General features: G+C 47.9%; 1 long non-coding RNA gene across 1 annotated transcript; it reads left to right on the forward strand.

Annotated features, from left to right (window-relative positions):
- Positions 1-5,801: 5,801 nt before the first annotated feature.
- Positions 5,802-20,606, forward strand: LOC135829596 (uncharacterized). The gene is made up of 5 exons (XR_010555869.1): positions 5,802-6,149; positions 8,246-8,347; positions 11,268-11,332; positions 18,286-18,340; positions 19,803-20,606. It is a non-coding gene; the product is annotated as an uncharacterized LOC135829596 (long non-coding RNA).
- The last annotated feature ends 1,184 nt before the right edge of the window (positions 20,607-21,790 follow it).

Here is a 21,790-nt window from a genome sequence, read left to right on the forward strand (position 1 = left end):
TATCCTTCTACCGTTCAGTATTTTACGGAAACGCAACGGCTCCCCCTGTTTTTTTAGCCGAACTTTGGCCAAAGTTACTGGAAAACCCGGAACTCGTTTGAAAAAATACGAACGGTGGAAGTCTTGGAACGTCTTTCGTGCGTGTGGATTCAAAAATTCAGGCAGTTTGAGCCAACCGGAATGAATCCCGTAGAGTTGAAAGTGAGTGATATTGATGGGAAAATGCGATTTGAGCACTGACCGATTGTGTGGGACAGTATTATGCAGTATTATGCACGCGCCTGTCACGTGCATGATGTAGCTGGCGACGCTAGCATGCCAATCCGTGAACCCTAAAGTTTATGAATTTTTTGAGCCGCTTCATCCGCCACCAGGTGATAGACAACCCTGACCAGCCTTCCGATTCCAACCATGAAGAACCTCCCTCACCAGGACTTCAGCGCGCGGTCTGGCCACCACCACGTGCTGAGCACGTGTGCTGTTCATGTACTTGCTTCACCCGCGCATGCCACATTCGGCCAGGCAACGCTGGCCTGGGGTGCTGCTAGTAACTTATGATAATCAGAGAAATCTCATTCTGTGCGTACAAATTGTACGCACAGAAGTACATAGTATTGTAACAATACTACACCAGGACATGTGTACGTGTGTCAAGTGCATTTGCGTATTTGTTGCGTGCTTCCCTTGCGACAGGCGTACATGGGGTGTTTGTGTGTGTGTGTGTGCGTGCACATACAGTACATGCATTTGTGTCTCTGCGTGTCCATGTGTGTGTGTGTGCGTGCACTTAGCCAGTTGGACTGGATGTAATGGTAACAAACACGTATACAATAGACCAATCCCGAAAAGATTGTCTGGGTTCGAAAGGGGGCATGTCAACTGAGAGTACACTGTACAACACATACATGGCACTACCTGATCAGCATGCGGCACAGGACGTGTTTGATAGTTCGCGTGTGAATGCGAGGGTAAGTACACGGTTTCCTCGTTAGTTGCATGCAAGAGAGACGATGCGACAGAAAGCAAAGCCGTTTGTAGTTTTCTCTCTCGCACTGGTAATGGTCTGCTGTTGGAGTTGAAATGCTAAGACATAATCCTTGTTTCGCTCTTCTGTGTAGTGTGAAGAGGTCAACGAACATGTAGAGCTCACTTTGATGAAGTAGGCAAGGCTGTGAGCGCTGTGGCTCAAAGCGATAGGCCCTAAATCTTACGAGATATTTCGAGTGCTATTGTTTGTTGCGAGCGCTTCGTCTTCGATGAGTTCTGCCTCTTTCCTGGCAGCTGCCCTCCTATAGGACCAACCACGAAGTGACTGTACTCATCTGCAGCCGATCAGTGTTATATTGTACAAGAAGATATCGTTTTCGCCAAGCCAGTGCCCCGCCAAAGACCATCGCCGTGTCACACCGTCGGAACGAGTTCATGATGAGAAACATCATTCGCGCGAGCGTGATGAAGAACTATTTCGAAAGACAACATAGTCTTTACCCCCGAGACGACAACTATGCGCACGTCCTGCAAGGGGAGAATGTCACCAGCGACATCAACGAAGACGACGGCAGTATTTCGGAAACCTGGAGTCAGCGGAGGTCGTCAAGCTCCTCCGCGACCCGGTACATGTACAAGACATGTCGACACGAGCGTGCGGAAACACAGCATACACTGTAGTAATGTTGCGAGAGTTTGCGGAAGGAGTCCAAGCTGTCGGGAAATCCATCAGCTCCAAAAGCTACCTGTAGGTGGGCGATGAGAGTCCAGCTTCAGACTACAACAGTCAGGACTTGTAAATAGTTGAACTTTGTGAAGCGGCAGATCGAGTTAGTTAGCTGAAATCGTAGCCTGTTGCAGTATGTCGGCGCTATGTAGCTTGCATTTTTTACGGAGAGTCCATCGCCACGCGAATGTTTCTCTCCTCACCGAGAGCTTGCTGGCCTCCAAACTCCGTCAGGGTCTGCCTAAGGTACCGAAGGTCCTTTGACTAGCTGCTGGCAGGACTCCATCAAATCCTTTAGCTTCAGCTCGGCGAGCAAAAGTCTCTCTCTCCTCCGCCATGAGCTGACACACACAAACTGAATTATAGCAATAAAAACTGCTTTATGGCAGTCTTCTAAAAAAAGTTATTGTGTTCTAGTCCATGGACCCCGTCTAAAAAGTAAGAAATTAACGAAATGTGATGGCCGAAAATTAAAATTTCACACAAAACCTCACAATAATCACAACACTTGAAATGCTGCTTTCAACACTAAACTTGTACTGCACCAACAATTGGCAACATGCATGCATAAGAAAGAGGATCACGAGGGGAAAGGTCTTCTACATGTAGCTTTTCATTCTGTGTGTGATTATTGTGAGGTTTTGTGTGAAATTTTAATTTTCGGCCATCACATTTCGTTAATTTCTTACTTTTTAGACGGGGTCCATGGACTAGAACACAATAACTTTTTTTAGAAGACTGCCATAAAGCAGTTTTTATTGCTATAATTTCTTTTGTTTTTTCTGTCACCAATCAATGGAATGCCCTATATCAATATGTAAATGATGGCCTTCACATCATATCAATACCGTATTATACGCATTGATGTGCAAGCCTTTTCTTGCAGAAAATGGCACTAGCCTAATGCTATTCTTCTGCGAGGAAACATGTGAGTACAGTAGAGTCGCGCGCCCAAGAACGTTGTTTCCAAGGGGTTAGCCTGGCACGTTCTTATTTTTCATGAAATCTGGCTGCGTTCTTATAGCACGTTCTTAGAAACAACCCGTACTGGATCATATGTATCCCACAAGATGCCAGAAAACCAACACCGCCGTTCTTAGCTGTAGGCTGGACGTTCTTGGGCTCCACGTTCTTCAACGCGCGACTCTACTGTAGTGGTCTGGTGGTGGTGATACTTGTTTTATACGGAGGTCATTCTGTGCATGTTGCAGCTTGCTGTTGCAGAATGTCATGACACTGTCATAAAATTGTCTTGCCTTTCAGATAATTCAGATTTCCCCACCCTCGATCAGATTTATTTGAGAAATAAAGCCAGGTGCGTGTCGCAGATGTTTTTGTTGATTCTGTGTTTATAATGGTTTATAATCATGGGTTATCGTGATAAGGTCATCCTGTATCATATTGCACTGAAATGGTAATCCTGTTGATGTCGATACAACTTTTGGAAGTAGTTCAATGACTTCAAACTGTCAGTCCACGATTTTCTAGAACACAGCAAAGGAGGAACAATAAACAATACCGTCATAAAATATAAAACACAAGATTTTCTCATCTTTTTCTATTTCTTGTTTTTCATTAGCTTTAACATGTTCATTCACATTCTTCATCATATGTGAGAACTAGACCTGGTCTAGTGAGAAGGCATTCTACTGCCTGTAATTCTGGTGAAGTAAAATATAGTAACAACAACAACAAACATGTATTAAAATGTAAACAAATACATTGCTGAGTCCGACACCTCGTTCCAACAACTACACTGATCCTGAGGATAAAAGGGGCAAGGCTATGGTTGGAGGTACTGAGAGATAAACAAGGCACTCCACAATAATAAAATGTTACACGTCTTTTGGTGAGTATGAATAATATCCAGTCGAACCTCTTTAGGACGAACACCAATGGACCGATGGTATTAATTCTGTGAGTTTGTCTTAACCTATTTTATAACCAGTGAATACTCAATCTTATTTCTCCAATAGACAGATGAATAGATTTCTTCTTCAGCGAAAGATTCTAAGCCACACCGACTCATCGACTCGTATCGTATGAAACAAACTAGAGAGGTTCTGCAAAACGAAAATGCGTACAAACTTTCGCTCTACATCATGAAGTGCGAAACTTCGCACGAACTTTCGCACCTTTGGACGCGAAACTGATTACTTGCAGGGAACGCGAAATGAACTGTCGTAGGAAATTTCGTGAGATCGGGCCATGGTGTACGTGCACTTGGCCCGCGCAAACTGTGCAGAACGTAAAGTTCGTGCAAAAATTCGTACACACTTTCACAAGGACTGTCGCGAAACTTCGTTCGAATTTTCGTTTTGCAGAACCTCTCTACTGAACCTTTCTTTAGCAACATGACGGCAACTGAAACAGAAAAAGTACGATACATGTACTCCACATTCTTGCAGGTACATGTACTACAAACAGATTGCAGGTCGTATTTCTAGCTTTGGCGGCACGAAACTTTATTTGGGGCAGTGCAATCTCGGCGGTACTCACAAATCAAACAGCCCAGGCTCGAGTAAACAAATCCAATCATACAAGTACGAGATTTTCACGAGACTCCACCCATTGGATTGTTTCGTATGAAGCAAACAACCTCTCCACAATGGAGATTTTCCCTGATATGCGAATTTATTTTGCAAACTCGGTCAATGGGTCCTTGAACCTTTCCCTCCAGATTGGGAACTGCCAACGATAGTATGCCACTGACCAGTGCCTTACTTGTAACGTACCAATGTACAATGAATATAAGTATTTCGAGAACACATCTAACATAAGCCTTACCGTCAAGAAGGTGAACTCGCGTTCTTCATACACTGTAGACAAGGGCAAAGAGACAAAAATGGATCTAAATCCGAATAAAATCAGCACACGTTTCCGTAAATGAAAGGGTGAGCATAAGCAAATGAATCGAAGGAAACCGGTCAACTCAGAGATCATCTGTCATCGAGTATTCCGTAAAAGGTGGCCTCGGCAGCGGAAAAGCTAAATTTAGAAAAGAGATCCTGTCAGCTTTTCCATTATTTATTGCATTCCGCCTAAAATCAGCACACTTTTCGTGAATGAAAGAGTCAACACAAGCAAGTGAATCAAAGGCAACTGGTCAACTCACCTGTAATTGAGTAATATTCCGCGAAAGGAGGTCTCAGCAGCGCCGAAACGAAATAAGCCAGGCCAGGAGACGAAATATCCGAAACAGCTCATGCAAGAAGCAGTTCCAAAGAAGGAAGTTCCTCGCGCATGCACATCCGAACACGGATATCCGCGGACTGAACACAAAGTCTGCTGTGCACGTGCACAGCACGCGGCTACCACCCGTTGGTAGATCTAATACCGAGCACCATACGTAGAGACTTACGTAGCCTAAGTGAAATACCGAGCACCTTACGTAGAAACTTACGTAGCATAGCGGTGTCGTTTTTCTTGCCATGTGAACACAATAATAGAAAAGCTGACAGGATCGCTTTTCTAAATACAAAACGATGCACTTCACACGTGCTGGCTTGCACGCGTGCCCCCTTTCACGAACCCAGACAATCTTTTCGGGATTGGTCTATTTTATTATCATTGACTGTGTGCCATCATTATCATAATAATATTTTATTACTACGTACAAACTTATGTAATGTTGTTACCATGGTTACCATCAACTTCAAAAGTACAGTGGCTGTATTCCATGCAGTGCGGAAGTATTAAACTCAGTAAAAAAAGGTCGCCGCGCCGTGCATGTGGGGCCGACTCAGCTGCATTGTGCTATGGGCCTGGCAAATGACTACACTTTCCGTACGAAGCCCAGCCTGAAAATTTAATAATGAATGGCGATCAATGACTGCGTGCAGGCAGGCAGCACATGCTCAGGGAGAGGATGGCGCAGCTGCATCGTGCTATGGCAAATGGCTTGTGGCTCAATGTAGCTGAACCATCGGACCTTATTTGTCAGCTTGGATCACGTGATCCATCCAGCTGCCGCGTGCGGCAAACAGCCCAAATAGCGCTAACTCTGGCCTGCGAGCGTTTGTTGAGACTAGCGCGCTAGCGCTCTTGACATACACAAACGCGCTAGCCAGAATGCTTTGACTTTGATGGCTTTCAGCTTCTATTTTTTGAAAAGTAGCGCGCTCAGACCAGCTCGCTCACTCTTTTCCTCTTCCATTTTTTTAGGGCTGATAGACGAAGCTTAGGGTCTCTTTGGGTTTGCAACCCTTACCCTCCTGGAAAAAATCATAGTTGCTAGACTGCGACACTTCAGACCAGGTACTATTAGAGCCGCTAATGGACGACGAGCTATTTACCGCTATCCGGAGCTCAAGCATTTGAGCCGCTAAATGGACGAGACTCCTGGGGTAAAGGATGCAGAGAATGAGGAGAAAACACTCGTATGGAGCAGGGAGTAGGTATTGTACTACTTCCTGGTATGGAGCACTGAGAAGCGGTAAGTCTTAGGGCAATTCTTAGCCAGTAATTACTTTCTCGCCATAATTATGTTCTCGTTTTTCGTGTCTTCTGTAATGCCAGTACACTAGCAGTACGACTACACTGTAGGCGAGAGTCCATAAGCCAGAGTGTGCAGCTCTCCATCTATGCAGCATAAACAAATTAATGACAAATTTCCTTTGCCTAAGGGCTGGGTTCCACTGCCGCTCCGCCGCACATCATCCACGGCATGAAACGTCATCATTACGAGCTGGCCCAGCGAGGCCGCGGCTCATCACCAGCTTTCGCTTCGCTGCTTGATACTTCAGTACAAAAAAATGCAAGCCGCGGTCACGGCTTGCATTGTTTCCCGCACTTAATTTGTTTTATTCGGGGGGATTTTAATTCGTTGCACAGGCCAGAATACGAGGATTTTTTTGGATTTCACGCGCGCGCAGGCAGGCAAAATGTCATCAAAAAACGTCGAGCACGATCGCGGTACCGTGAATGGCGAGTGTCACTGGAACCACGCCGCTCTGCTGCATGCAGCCAAGTACCGTGGAGCAGCGGAGCTGCGGAGCCGCAGTGGAACCCGGCCCTAACCAAACTTATAGCAATTTGAAAATGTTTGACAATTTTTCATAAAAACTTGACAACATTGTTCTTCTGTAGAGTGCCGCTGGCAACTCCATCGATGAACTCCATCAATGAGCGCAGGGATAAAGTTTAGAAACCCTTCGAGCGAGAACGTGTTTTCAAAAAGGAAGCACACATATGCCGCGTAACTTCCCCTCTAGTATGGCTCCATCAAAGCCACTCGCTGACTACTTACCAGTAAAATGGGGTTGGACGGTTGTCAGATTAGCTGATATGTTTTCTGCCAACACAACCATAAGCAGTTGTCAACTCTCAAGACTAAAAGAGCTTGCGAAGAAAGTGAGAAACCTTGGCTATGAAAGCACATGAAGCGTCAGAACATAATCGAGCAAACTTGGACCTAGATTACCAGTGTCTGCTCCAGAGCCGGGTCAGTGACCCTGTTTGTGAGTACTTGGACCTTTTGGAAAAAGAACACTGGGTTACCTGCGACCCGGTCGGAAGTCCTGTCGAGTACTATACTTTTTTATACTTCGAGGGTATACCGCCACTGACAGGCTGCATACGTGTGCGGCCAGAGTGCCCAGTGCGAGTACGTTCATACATGTACATCAGGAAGTCGAAAGTAAATTTACGACTCCCTGACACACAGTAGCCGCACTTGAACGCATCTGGCTCTGGCCCAGTGTTGCAGGAGTTGTGCCAGGTAGACGTGTACCCGGTTTGTGTTAAATCTTAGAGCAGGTACTGTATACCCTATCATATCTGTGTACATGGGTATACAGAGTCAGTGTTGTTGCGTCCCACTCAGCACCCTTCTGGTTCATTTCGGCACCAGCACTCTTTGCGTATGCAGAGTTGAGTAGAGTGCAAGTTCGGACCACAAGTACACTGTAGCAGCTAGTAGCAAACCTAACCTGTGCGGTGATGCACGGCATGTGTGTGCATCTACTTCATCCCTGAGGAACACACCTGGTATATTGTGCACAATAGGGCACAGTAAATAATCAGCATGCATCGCAGTTTTCTGCAACATATTCCTGAAGTCACTTTACACCTCAGAAGAATTGCACCGCTGACTGGAATTCGATACCGGTTTAGTTTCTCTCTGGGTCATTATGAATCATAGAAAACCCGTCATACAATAGGTTCAAGCTAAAGTATCGTATCACCATGGTAATTCCTGGAAATTCGGTGTGTTTTCTGCCTTTTGTTAAACAAGCAGCAATGTGCAACAGAAATTACAATGGTGATACAGTAGATTACTGTGTGAAGCGGTGTGAGATGCAGCAAAGGTGAGCCTGTTACTGTGAGTCTATGCCCTAAACAATAAACTTTGCCGTGGGAAGATTATCCTTGGGCTGCACACTCTGCACACTCTGCACACTTATTGCTAGGTATATCATTGGTCTTGTTCGGATCGTCCATTACGTTTGCAGCTGTTCAAACTTGTTTTGTTGTTTATTATTTTATTGATTTATTTATTCTACTTGCCTTTCCTATCTTCTTGTGTTTTAGCATTAGGCGATTTGATCGCAGGACAAGAGAGGAGCTGATGGACGATCTCTCCAGTGTCCCTCTTGGTTCGGAGCAGCGCCGAGTGCTGACGTTGGGACTTGGGTAAGGATGAGTGTTCCCTCATGTTTACAAGTTATCCGTTTTGTCCAACACTAACGGTTATAAGCAGAATACTGCTGAGTCAAAAATGTGCAACAATTAGCACAAAAACTGACTGATGAGATCCTGACATTCAACGACCTGATGCTTAGCTGCATCACGTTTATATCCGTTAGTGTTGGACAAAACGGAGAACTCGTAAACTGATGGTCCTCTTTTTCAATTTTAATCCTTGGCTCTCCATCCGAGTTCCCTCGTGTGTGTAGCTATTATTATTTTTTTGGTGACAGTCAATTTTTCTTCAGACTTTTCCCTCAAACTAGTCAATATTTTTATTTACTTATTTTTTTGCCCAGGGTCTACATTCTACCTTTATTTTACTTAGACTAGGGTTAGCTGTCCGTTTACTAGTACTCATCCACACATATGTGCACATAGGGTCTACACAGAACTCTATCAGTAGATATTTTGTGTATAGGGGGTTGTCTATCCACCGAGATAGCACTATATACTCCCATTCTGTGTGTTCTCTGGTAGCTATGTCCCTTGGAGACTATACAGTGCCAGTGTGGTGACCAAGGTCAGGCCGTGTCTGCACTGGCATTGTCAACTTTGCCTACTGCTACGTGCTCCCCAGTGCTCCATCTGTGTCCTGTAATTTGTTTGGGGAGGGGGGGGGGCAATACCGGTACTTCAGGTGCAGGGGGCAAGGGGGGAATGGGGTGGGGGGACATCATGCCCCCAATAAACCTCTCCAGGCGTTGTTCTGGAGTAGACTAACCATAGGCGGAGTGTACACATGCAGCACATAGTTTGGGAGCTAGAACGCGATCGGACTCAGGCATATTCAAAGGCAGTCTATTGTGATAGTAGTCCTGGACTGATCTCACTATGATGATACAGTCGTTCCTCTCTAATCCGGCACTTGTTTATCCGGAACCCTTGCCAACCGGCGCACTTTCTGACGAAACCGATTTTTTTCGTTCAATTCCTACATCTTAATCCGGCACTTGAATTCCGCCTCCGGCAGTGACTTTTTGAAACGAATCGCTCAAACTGCACGTAGTTTGATTTCATAATCCGGCAGTCGTAAATCGACTGTGCGTGTGTGTGCAAGAGTACGTATACATGTGAACATGTTCTCTGTTGTACTTTATCACTGTGTATATTCCTGGAGAAAAGTTGAGAATATAAAGCCGTGCACCAAAAACTGGGGTCGACACGGAAAAACCCTGCGTTTTGACGTATGATACATGCATGCAATTGGGTAGGGCCGGGTCAGAGGGCAGGCTTTCTTAATCCAGCACCCTCGTTAATCCAGCAGAAAATGCCGTAGCAAAAGGCGCCGGATTAGAGAGGGACGACTGTATAGGTCGTGCCCAGCATCACAATGCCAAACATTATAAATGACTGTTTTTTTTGCCTGAGGGGCTAGATGAGCATGCGGCTAGACTGCCGATGGCAACCAACAGGCTCAAGGCTGTGTTGAGACTTCGTGTGAGCGACCCGAGTCAATTGTTTACTCACCATGACTAGGCATCGCATTGAGCATCGTATGCCCACTAATATATGTCACTGTTCTTAGTCGCACCGGGGGCGCATGCCCGTTTTCAGGAGACTTCTCAAAACACATAAGCCCTGAGTCCTGAAGGTTAGGCCTATTGTTAATCTAAATAGTCCTGGCTACTATCCCGCTGAGTTCACTGACTTTCTACTGAACCCGTATGTACGTGAGGAAAGTACTGTTTTGACCTCGACTACGGATTTCATCAACTTGGTAGAAGGTTTGCCTGTGCGGGACGATCATTTATAATTGAGTATAGATGTGACCAGCCTTTACTACACCAACATCCCCAACGAGCTCGGTTGTCATGGTATATCACACACAGGTGTACAAGGTGGATGCCCCTCGCCCTTCGTACATGGTTATTAACAGCAGTGACTTCCTTGATGTCAGTCATTCGGAAGAAAAATGAGTTCGTGTATGGTAACGATGTGTTTCGGCAGATCCAAGGGACTGCCATGGGTTCGCCTGCAGCAGTGGTCTATGCCGACATTGTTATGCTGTATTTGGAGAAGCGGTACGTTTTGCCGATCTTAGAGGGGGAGGGTTTAGAGGTTCAGGTTTATAGACGCTTTATCATTGCATGGTTGCGAAGGTCAAGTTCAGCGTACTTTAGATAGGATTAATAAGTGTTCAGCCCTCAAGTTTTCTCATGAACTGGCACATGATGGCATTGATTTCCTGGACACCACAGTTTTCCGTAGTAAGGGATACATGGCGGTGAAGCCTCATTTCAAGTTCACCAATCGTTTCCTGTATCTGCTTGTCGGTAGTAACCACCCCTGTAGTATGGGCAAAGGTGTGTTCACTGGGGAGTTGATCCGTATCCGTCGGTCTTCGACCCTTGACCACCACTACGAAGCTGCTGCCGAGCGGCCGAAGCAGGATTTCCGGGCCCGTGTATACAAGCGCTCCATCTTTCATCTTTCAGACCCGTACACTAGGAATGGATGCACAGGGAAGGTATGTTGGTCAAATTGGCATGGGTTTGGGTTATTTCTGTAGTTGTATACAGTGCTCCTCATTGTATTTACCTGGGCCCGGCCTGCTGTCCTTCGCCCGTTGGTCTTGAGGTCCAGGTGTAATACCCCTACCATACAGTCCGGTGGCCAGCGCGGTTGTTGTTACACGGTGGAACATCGGCAAGAGGTTGCTTGCTCGTTTGCCTCATGCTCAGTGTCCTCAGGGAGTTAGTATTTTCCTCCTGTTTGCATTTTGCAGTGTCTATGGTGTCGGTAATTGAGTTTTTGTTTTGTATGCTTTTCTGTGGTGTGTGGCTGTTGTTCACACATCTTTATTTGACTTGCTTCCTGGTGTGGTGTACCTTTTTGTTTTATATTGGTGTTGGTCTGGCTGTAGAGTTCTAGCATCCGTAGCTGCCTCAGGGGGTGCCACTTCTCCCATCAGCGTCGACTAGTCTGCCGGTACGTGGTGCTATATTACGTTTAGTTGTCTGTTCCATCCTGTACGGGCTGTGTCCTGCTGACCACACAGTCTGGGTCTCCATACTTTGCATGTTCTCATCGTGTGTAGTGTTCACACGTACATATATGGACTGTCACACCCAGTACGTATCGCCTATAAGGTTGGCGGCTATAGTAATATACCGGATATAGTGATCAGTTTCTCAAATTCATTTTCATTTGCCATAACTAAGTATACACAGTTATCGCGTATAGTAATAATTGAAAAGAATTCGGGTGGACACACCCATTCCCATAGCGCTGCACATCACATCCGAACCAGTTCCGTTATTTTTACAACGTTTCGGCACTTGGCCATCGTCAGGTAATAACAATGAATACCGTGGAAGCCACACAAGAGCAGTATATACGCAGAGTGTAGCGCCAAAAAAGATGCGAATTATGTCACCTAGTATGCAGAAGGGGGGACAGAGAGAGAGAGAGAAAAGGCGCAACTAGCACATCACGGAGGAGAAGCAGCAGAAGGTAGCGCGCATTGTGCTCTGTGAATGGCGTTACGCAGAGTGTAGCGCCAAAACATAAAATGATGCGAGTTATGTCACCTCTATACAGAGGGGGGGGGGGGGGGGGGGAGAGAGAAGGTGCAACTGTGCACATCACGGAGAAGAAGAGCGCGCCGTTGTACTCTACGAAGTGAGGGTACATGCCAAATAATTATGGTGTTAATTCTAGCACAGGAGGGGAGCACGGAGCCCCATGAGTCAATGCACTATGAGGTTAAACTTCCATGCCAAACTGTTACCACCAGGGACGCGACGAGGCATCAGGAACAGAATGGATTTGAGTGACCCGCCTCATATTATAATTATTCAGTGATATTGAAGTAGCAGCAGGGGAAGCTGAGAAAATTCACAACAAATCCCATCCGGTGCTTATGTTCACATGGGGCTTGGCATCACGAATCTCAATCGCCTCGCGCAGTTTGCGACGGGCTCGATCAGGCTCTCTTCCTATTACTTCAATATGTTGGTGAGACTGGCCGCTTTCTGGAAACTCGCCTGGAAGCACATTATTACATTATTCTTGCATTGATTATAGTGATTGATGTAAAATCAAGTGGTGTCAGAGGAAAACAGGGTGTTACTTCTTCGTGAAGAACTAACTTGTCCAGTGTTGTTTGTTGAGTTCTGCTTGTACAAGTTGCCAAGTATGCCTCCATCGTGAGGAAATGCTGATGTTGTGTGACATGAGCTGTAGCCAGCTATGCAGTGCGTATGTGCACGGCGCCCTGAGTCGTTTGACACCCCACTCGCATACATTGCATGCAGTATCGGTCATAGTGATATATCGCTTATAGTGATAAACTGCTCAAAATCAAACACCAACGCTATAGGCGATACTGACTGTACATGTGGCTGCACGTGTTGTCTCTTTGTCGTACCTGCTGCTGTATTTGTGTCTCTGTGCTGCTGACCCGTACATGCTGCTGCGCTGCTTTGTTGTATTGCTGACACGTGCACCTTTTTGTGCTGATATGATATCGAGTACGCCACTTTTTGTGCTGATGAGGGCACCACTTTCCGATATCATGTTTCCTTTCGCCATGTCAGTTGTCAGTTCTCCCGTCGTCTCCTGAAGTGTAGTAATGAATAGCTCTCTCTCTAGCTCTAGAGAAAAACCACTCGACTAGTCCGTTTGATGTGTGGCGTGGCGAGGGTATAGTAGAGGTGTCATGGCGCATTGCGTGGCAGCTCGTTCTCCAACCGAGACGACATTTGGCGCCCAACGTGGGGCTCAAACCCACGACCCTGAGATTAAGAGTCTCATGCTCTACCGACACATATATGCACGCGGCACCGTTTGTGCTCCTATCCATTTACATATGCTGCTTTCCACACCTGTGCTGACAGTCGGTACGCACCGACTCTGTACGCATGCACGCACACCATTACATTCTGTTGGCATCATATTAGTGAGGTTTTGCATTCCGAAATTCGGCAAAAGATTCGGCACGCGGGAGCGAGGTCGAAAATGCACACGAAGATGCGGCATGTTTGTTCGGAAAAAGCTCACTTTGCCGAACATATTTTTCGGATGAATTTTCTTGTGGAAGAGCACTAGCACGTGATTTATTCAAAGAGGTTTCTTATCTTGGCATGGCTTCGCAGGCGTCTTTGACGACATCAGCATCGTCAGCTACCTCTGATTGCTCCTCTCCACTGCCTGTCTACTCTCTTTCGCCTGGAGTGTCCTCACCGTCATCTGTGTGGCTGAAAAGACTATGGCGATACCCATAAAATTTGACTTGGCCATGGAGTTGGTTTTTCTGAGGCGACAGAGGAGGCAGGTTTGGCCCTCGACTCTTTGGGCGCGATCAAAGTTTGTCGGAATCAGCAAGAAAAGGAGCACGGGACAGGACGTTGCTGATGCTGGGGCTCACGAAATCAAAACACATCATTTTCGACTTGCAAAACAAACGTCGGTGCGAAAATTCGACATTTTGATGTTCGACAAATGACCAAAGAACGCCGAGCCTAAATTCGGAATGCAAAACCTCACTATTGCGGAGCTTTCCAGAGCTCCGAGTTAGTTGTTGTTTGGAATACAGCAAGAGAACAACATTACATTGGCGCTGCGAGCAAACGCCTGATCCTCGCCACGTCCCTACTGTCACTACCGCCTCCGGAGCCATTCCCGATCTACAGCAGTCTCTACGACGCTGCTGCCCATTTTCCTGCCTGGGAACGGTGTTTCCGACTCTATGTCGCAGCAGCCGGAATCTCGGATGACACTCGCCAGAGAGACACTTTCCAGTATGTGGCCGGCAAGGACATCCAGCAGCTCGTCCCTACGTTAGCCAACACTGGCAACGATCTCGACGGCCTCATAACCGCCGCCGCCGACTACTTTCAGTCGAAGCAGAGCCCCAGCATGGCCCGCTTCCACTTCCGGCAGGTCACCCAGCAGCCTGGCGAAACGTTAGACACGTTTTATACTCGTTTGCTGGCATCGGCAACGACCTGCAGCTTCGCCGACGATGCCCAGAAGAACGTGGCTCTCTGTGATCAAATTGTGGCAGGATGCACGTCCGATCCACTCCGCAGAAAACTGCTGGAGACTGCGTCCCTTGATCTCGCCAAGGCGCTCAAGGCCGCCAGAGCATTTGAAGCGTCAGTGGAACAGACGACGGCGTTCCGGCGCACACAAGACTCGATCAATGCCCTCCGTCATCAGCCACCGTTCTACAAAAGGACACAGCCGCCTCCATCTACTGTTTCAACTCCGTCGCGTCGACCGATGCAGTCTTCGCCACATCCAGCTGCAAACTCGTACCACTAGCCACCTGCCCAAGACGCCACTCGCGCTCCAGGCCAGCGGGAATCCAGCACATCGCTCTGCTACCGCTGTGGAGAGCCAGGCCACCCTGAGTCACGTCGCTGCGCAGTTTTGCACTGTAAACGTCTGCCCATGGGCGTATCGTCCGCATCCGAGATCCTACAGCGCACACTGGACGCCATGGCTCGCTGGCCTTGACGGTGTGAAGAACGTCCATGACAACATCTTCAACTTTGGTAAGAGCGTCGAAGAGCACAACCGACGACTCGCCGCCTGCCTCCAGCGGCTCCAAGATCACAACGTTACACTCAACCGAGCCAAATGTCACAAATGTCACATCCTCAAGCCTCGGCTCGAGTTCATGGCTAGCGTCTACTCCGACAAGGGCATCCGCGCCTCTCCCAGCCACCAGCAGTCTGTGGCTACATTCTCTACGCCATCTTGCGTCAGCGACATGCAGAGTTTCCTGGGTCTCACCAACTTCCTCCGCCGTTACATTCGTAACATGGCCGATCTCACCACGCCACTTCCTGCTCTCACTAAGAAAGGTACTGTTTGGCGTTGAACTGATGTTGAGCAGCAATCATTTGATGCACTGAAGAAGGCCATCGCCGAAGACTGCATGCTGCAATACTTTGACCGCAAGCGATACACATCACTGTATGTCGACGCATCGCCCACCGGCCTCGGCGCAATCCTGTGTCAACGCCAAGACAACGGCCACGATGCACCTGTAGCATTCGCCAGCCGTGCACTCTCCGGCGTCGAGCAGCAATATTCTCAAACTGAACGGGAAGCATTGGGTGTCAAGTTTGGCTGCCTTCGCTTTCACCACTACTTGACAAGGTGATCCACAGTTCACCGTTGTCACCGACCACAAGCCGCTCCTGCAACTCATGGCCGTCGGATCGAGACCTCCGCCACGAATTGAGCGCATGGTCCTCCGCCTGCAGGATCTCAGCTTCCAGCTCCAGTACAAGCCTGGCCCAGAAAACCCGGCCGACGTCGTCAGTCGCAATCCGCGGCCTCATCCCGACTTGCCAAACATCGGCGCACAGGAAGACACTGCGTACATACATGCCCTAGCTACAGCAGCTAAGCCGAATGCGTTGGCTCTGAAGGAGATTGCGGACGCCACCACCGCAGACACCACACTGCAAGCCATCCTTTCCTCTCTGCAATCTGGCCGCTGGGATTCCAACCACACCACGGTCCGCCCGTACTTTGCCCTCCGCCATGAACTGTCTGAGAGTGACGGTCTACTACTCCGCAACGACCGTCTCGTCATTCCCACGGCCCTCCAACGGCTTACCCTGCAGCTTACACATGCGGGCCATCAAGATATTGTCCGCACCAAGCAACGGCTCAACGGCAAGGTTTGGTGGCCCAACATGGCTACTGAAGCCGAAGCACTCTGCCGGCAATGTATTCCGTGCCAAGCAACTCTCTCAACGACACCGCTACGTCCGGGAGTCCGTGCCAACACGACCGTCCACCAAGCCGTTGCAACGAGTCTTCGTCGATTTGTATGGACCCATGCCAAACGGTCAGCACCCGCTTGCCACTATCGACCAGTTGACTCGCTACCCGGTCATCAACGTGTTCAGCACGACACCCACTACGGCCGGTGTTGTTAAAGCTTTGCGCTCTACATTATCCATGTTCGGCTTGCCCGAAGAGCTAGTCTCGGACAACGGTCCTCAGTTCCGTTCTTCGGCTTTTGCTGATTTCCTCGCGCAACACGCTATCCAGCACCGCCACACCCCTCCTTTGTGGCCACAAGCAAACGGAGCAGTCGAGTGCCTCAACCGTACCATTGGCAAAGTTCTGCGAACTGCCAAACTAGCTGGCGAAGACATCAATGTTGCATTAGACCAATGGCTCCTAGCGTACCGCACCACGCCACACCCTGCCACTCACGAGGCACCGGCAACACTCATGTTTGGTCGCCCCATCCGCGACAGCATACCCTGCATTACGGCAGCCGCACCAGACTTGCCTTCAGCTGCCCACCGTGACCAGCAATTCCGCCAATCCCAGTGCGACGCTGCCAATGCCACCCGCCGGTCAAACGCCCCCATCCTCACTCCTGGTCAGCGCGTCTTACGCCGCAATGAGCTGGCACACAAGCTCTCACCACAGTGGGATCCCAACCCCTGGACCGTGGACCAGATCTCTGGGTCTACGGTGACGATCTCCAACTCAGCAACTGGCCAAAGATCGACTCGCCATAATTATGTCGTTCGTCAAGCCCGTAATTGGTGTCACACCGCCAGCCCATCACCCACTACCAGCTGAAAGTTCTGCCACCACACCTTACAAAATTACAACAAAATCACATGCAAGAAGTCCTTTCACTTTGACTACTGCTTGTTGCGTGACATCACTCCTCACCAAAGGACTTCCTGGGGATCACAATCCTAAGCAGACAAATGTACGAATACCGCAACTGACTCTGTTGTTCTGCACGCCACGATCAACACGACTGCGTGCAAGACACAGCTGATCATCGTTGCTGTACTCTTCCCTGAGCACGTTACCCTGTCGCTGCAGCCTGCGACGGACATTCCATAGTTCCACCAACTTGATGGCTTGATGTTCCCATTGACGTCGACCATGCGGTGTTGCCATTGACGACCTTCAACTTCAGGTCCTTGCCGTGGTCCGCACCATTCAAGAGATGGGCCACATTTGGTGTACTTTCACCCAGTTGGTCACTTATTTTAACCTTGCCGACTTTCCACTGCCGGACTGTTGCTTCAACAACTGGCGGAAAGCACATACGCATATCATCACTCTTCCTTGCAAACATCATTTCCGTCTCCACCACGTCCTTATCAGCCTGATCCATGGCTGACACCCCCAAGGCACTGTCCACTGTGCCGCCGGGCTGGTGGAGCGACGGACCGATTCTCCAGTGACGGTCGTCGTCCACAAGGCTGTTGGAGTGCGCATCCAAGATGTGCTAGAGCTGTTCAGTGTCGTGCAATGCTATCGCATGAGCTGATTGTTTAGTAACTGGTGGTGTTAGTGGACAGTATAGCGTAACTTGTAGTTCCTTGGTCTTTCTCTTTTGTATAAACAAACTAGTAAGCTAACGATAAACTAGTTACACTGAGACAATTCGACTGGCACAAATTACAACAAAATCACATGCAAAAAGTCCTTTCACTTTTACTACTGCTCGTTGTGTGACAACCACCATCATCAGTGTGCGCATTGCGCCTGGTTTGGTGCATGCCTGGTGGAATATGACACAGCGGCTGATGCAGTGGGCACGTCGGGTAACACCTAACGCATTGAAAATGACTCAACTATGACTTGGTTCGATTGCAACTAACCTAATAATAGTGGTACCGAAACATTCGGGTAACCGGAGTAAGTGCCAATTGATATTTTTGGCTCCAGTCAGTCAAGTGATTCAATTGCAATACAATTATATACGTACGGTGGAACTCACTTAGTACGTACCCGGGTAAGACATACACCTGCATAACACGGTCCTCTTTTGTCGCACGGATTTTCCTCCCATAACTTAAGCGCATATTCAGATGTGTACGGATACGACTGCTTCCTTCTGTTCATGTGATTCATTGTCGCTGTGTTACTGTATGCAGATCTCACTCAGCTCTGCTCTCCGAGCATTCTGCTTCCAACACGACTTCCCGAAAGGTAAGTTATGTATGGTGGCTAATAAATTAGTAATAATGCGAGAGTCTTTACAGATTCCAGTGCTCTCATGCCTTTTGCAAGTTCCGTTTGTAAGTCAAATGGAACATGGTTTGTGGTCAATACTTCAGCAGTAGTGGTGCGAGAATATTCGGGTGTCAAATTGCTCGGAATTTTATGTATGATAACGGAGAATATACCAACATGTGAATCACTTGGAGATATGGTTTGCCAGGTTCTGTTCACACTCACTAGGCAAGACCCTCTCGAATATTGTACAACAGTTTTGGCCCAGCAGTGGTAAAGGGCACGGGGCAAGCTATGTCGGGACCTGCTGTAAAGTCCGCCATACACGAGCTGTACGTCTTATCGGATGGGATATACCCCTGATATTGCTGATAATGAATGGCCCAGTTTCATTGTACTGCTGTCCGCGATATTATATCCTTAGTGGCATTGTTAACTTCTCATTGCTTGTGGGGACGCATGGATCATACGTCCAGCCAACACCTGCCAATCGGAACCCACCGACAACGCTGTCGGTTGGGTTGGACCACAATCGGTTGGTTTTTGAGTCCAAGATGCCGCCTAGGTAGCACACAGCATTGCTAATCTGATTTTAAATTAGCTGCGCAAATCCTGGCATACTGCCCGTAAATGCATCTACCGTAATGTCGCGTGCATTAGCCGGGGCTTATATGCCTATAAGCCGGTGATGGAGTCAGGCTTGTACACAAGACAGGCTTATACACGAGACAGGCTTATATGACAAGCACCACTCAATGACCAGGCTTGTATGCGCAAACTGCTGACTTTTGGACGTCAAAACCAACATTTTCCAACGGGATTTTTTTTCTTTTTTTTTTCGCTCCCTGAACCGCGTCCCCCCTCTCCTCTCTCTCTCTCTCTCTCTCTCTCTCTCTCTCTCTCTCTCTCTCTCTCTCTCTCACACACACACACACACACACACACACACACACAACGAACAAGCCAACTCATCAAACACCAGCAGCTTCACAGTAGAGTTCAACTCCTTTTCAGGTCATGAGGTGTGGAGTACGATGATAAAGAACATGCTCGTACATGGTGCCGTGAGAATGAGAGGCAAGCAACAGGATGTGCACGCACAGAGTGAGACAAGTGTCAGCTATCGACACAGCTATCAAAGATACTACGGGTACCGGTACCCAGTCTTGCGTAGTAGCCCGGCTTACGCACGCGACACGTGGCGCGTCTCGTGTACTGGCCCGGCTTATGCATGCGACAGGCTTGTACGCGAAAAGCTGTTGCAGATTTCATGCTTCTACACGAGACAGGCTTATGCACAAATCCGGCTTATGCACGCGACATTACGGTAACTCCCAGGGTACTTATGAGTTTTTAGGTCTATGTGGTACTTGTGTCGCATTGGCAGCCACTGTTCCGTTCTGTATTTTCCGATGTATGTGTCGTTGAATCTCCACAGAAAATGTGCTCGCGCATTAGAAGGAGGTGAAAGATGCACCTGCAGGAGAATACATGCTTAAGAGAAGGCAGAAACATGCCCGGATCCACCAGAACTAGTGCTGGCAAGTCAACAGAGGCGAGTACTGATAATGTTCCAGATTGTGGTAGGATCACATAAGCAAAATTGACACTGGGAGGCACGGCGGTGGGTCAGCTCATGGCCAGCGCCAGCTCCAGTGGATATCACGTGCATCCAGTTCTAGTACTATAGTATGACTGCTACAAAGTAGTGCGGCCCAAATAGAACTCGGGTCACGTGCCGAAGAACTGGGGGGGGGGGGGCATGTGTCAATGAATGGTAATAACTCCGGAAATCATGCTGGTGTATCGAGGGCGTGGGCCAATGAAGTGCTGGATTGATGGTGGACAACTGTACTGCAATCTTGGCTGGTCCCACTATCGCAGAGACAGCACTTCCTGGTGCAACCACCCTATCCTGCAATCTATATAATAATTATTATAAGAGATTTGTGTGAACGATTTTAGCATGATGCAAGTCAGCTTATTGTGCTGGGGGCCTGGCTACATGTCACTATAGCTTTTTATAGACTCGATCACCGCATTACGCTGCCTTGCGTTGACTTGATTGAGCACTCTTTTTGGTTAGTGTCAAAGGTATATGTAATATGTATCTGCCTTCGTGCAAAGCTCTCTTTGTGCGTGTCTTGCAGATAGCTCGCTGACTTTGATGCTTTGAGCCATTTTCAAATTGCTTTTTTTGTTCATTTCATATAGACCGTATTGCCATTTGTTTAACCTCCCGCTCTGAGCTCCACTGATGGGACCTAAAAAGGCTGAAACAGCTGTCTGGAGATTGAGCGTCAGTATTATGGATTTAGAATACACGATCTGGGGGCAGCACTAGTACTGTCTAGCTGTTTCGTCCTTTGTGGACTCATCAGCGAATCACGGAGAAATAACTCTTTTAAAACTAAGGATGAACCTAGCAGCCATGAAAATAGATAAATAATGCCTCCAAGCCAGAATTCAAGGCTACATGTGTAGGCCCGAATGTGCCTTGCCCGAGTGCTGAAACTGATAAGTTATTGAGATACGCATAGAACAACTGGCAAAGGAACTACTAAAGCCCCCACAAGCACGGTATTCTACTTCAACAAGGAAGAATTTTGAAAGCATGCACAGCCCTACATGTATAATGTTGGTATAGGTAAGCCTTGTTTGATAAATTAACATGACAAGGCGGGGGACGCACTGTGTTAAAAAACAGTGCTCCTGATACACTAGTGTGTCCTCGGCTTTGTCACATGCTGTCAACCGATCAACACATACAACGTTGCATGCAAAACGGCTGCAGCCTCGAAGTACGGAGTTCTATTTTGGAAAATGCTAGATATACAGCCTGTACTTATACAGGTGTTCTATCAACTAGTGCCATTATGACAACGGTAGCTGAATGATACATGTACATAAACCCGGGGTCATCATTGCAAGAACCTCTGGGTCTAAGCCCGAAGTAACATTCAACTACATGACTGTATACACCATCATGTATACACCATCTTCGTAGTAACTGAGTCTACCCCTCACCCACTACTGCCACTGTGACCACAATTGCGCACAAACAGAGGACCTTAGAGGACCTACTTCTAACTACAGTGCTGGCCAAAGAAATCCAACCTTATGAATAAAATTGCACCGGGCGCTACGCAGCCCTAGTAGTAAACATACTGGACCGGTCTGTGCTCTCGAACGCGGCGCTACTTTATTAACGAGGTTGGATTTCTCTGGCCAGCACTGTACAAAATACACACATGCACACACAACACTGCTAGGCTTTCCACCACCACACTAGGTTTTGAAACCGAAGAGTGGCAAAATTCAGGGCCAGACTAGAAAATCTGGGGAGACCTGACGGTTTTTTAAAGCAAAACACAGCCAACACTCTGCAGCCTCACAGCCTCAGGCAGGTTTTCCCGAGTGCACAAA

The sequence above is a fragment of the Sycon ciliatum genome, chromosome 13 (genome assembly GCF_964019385.1).
Source record: "Sycon ciliatum chromosome 13, ocSycCili1.1, whole genome shotgun sequence".
In the NCBI taxonomy this organism is placed as follows: domain Eukaryota; kingdom Metazoa; phylum Porifera; class Calcarea; order Leucosolenida; family Sycettidae; genus Sycon; species Sycon ciliatum.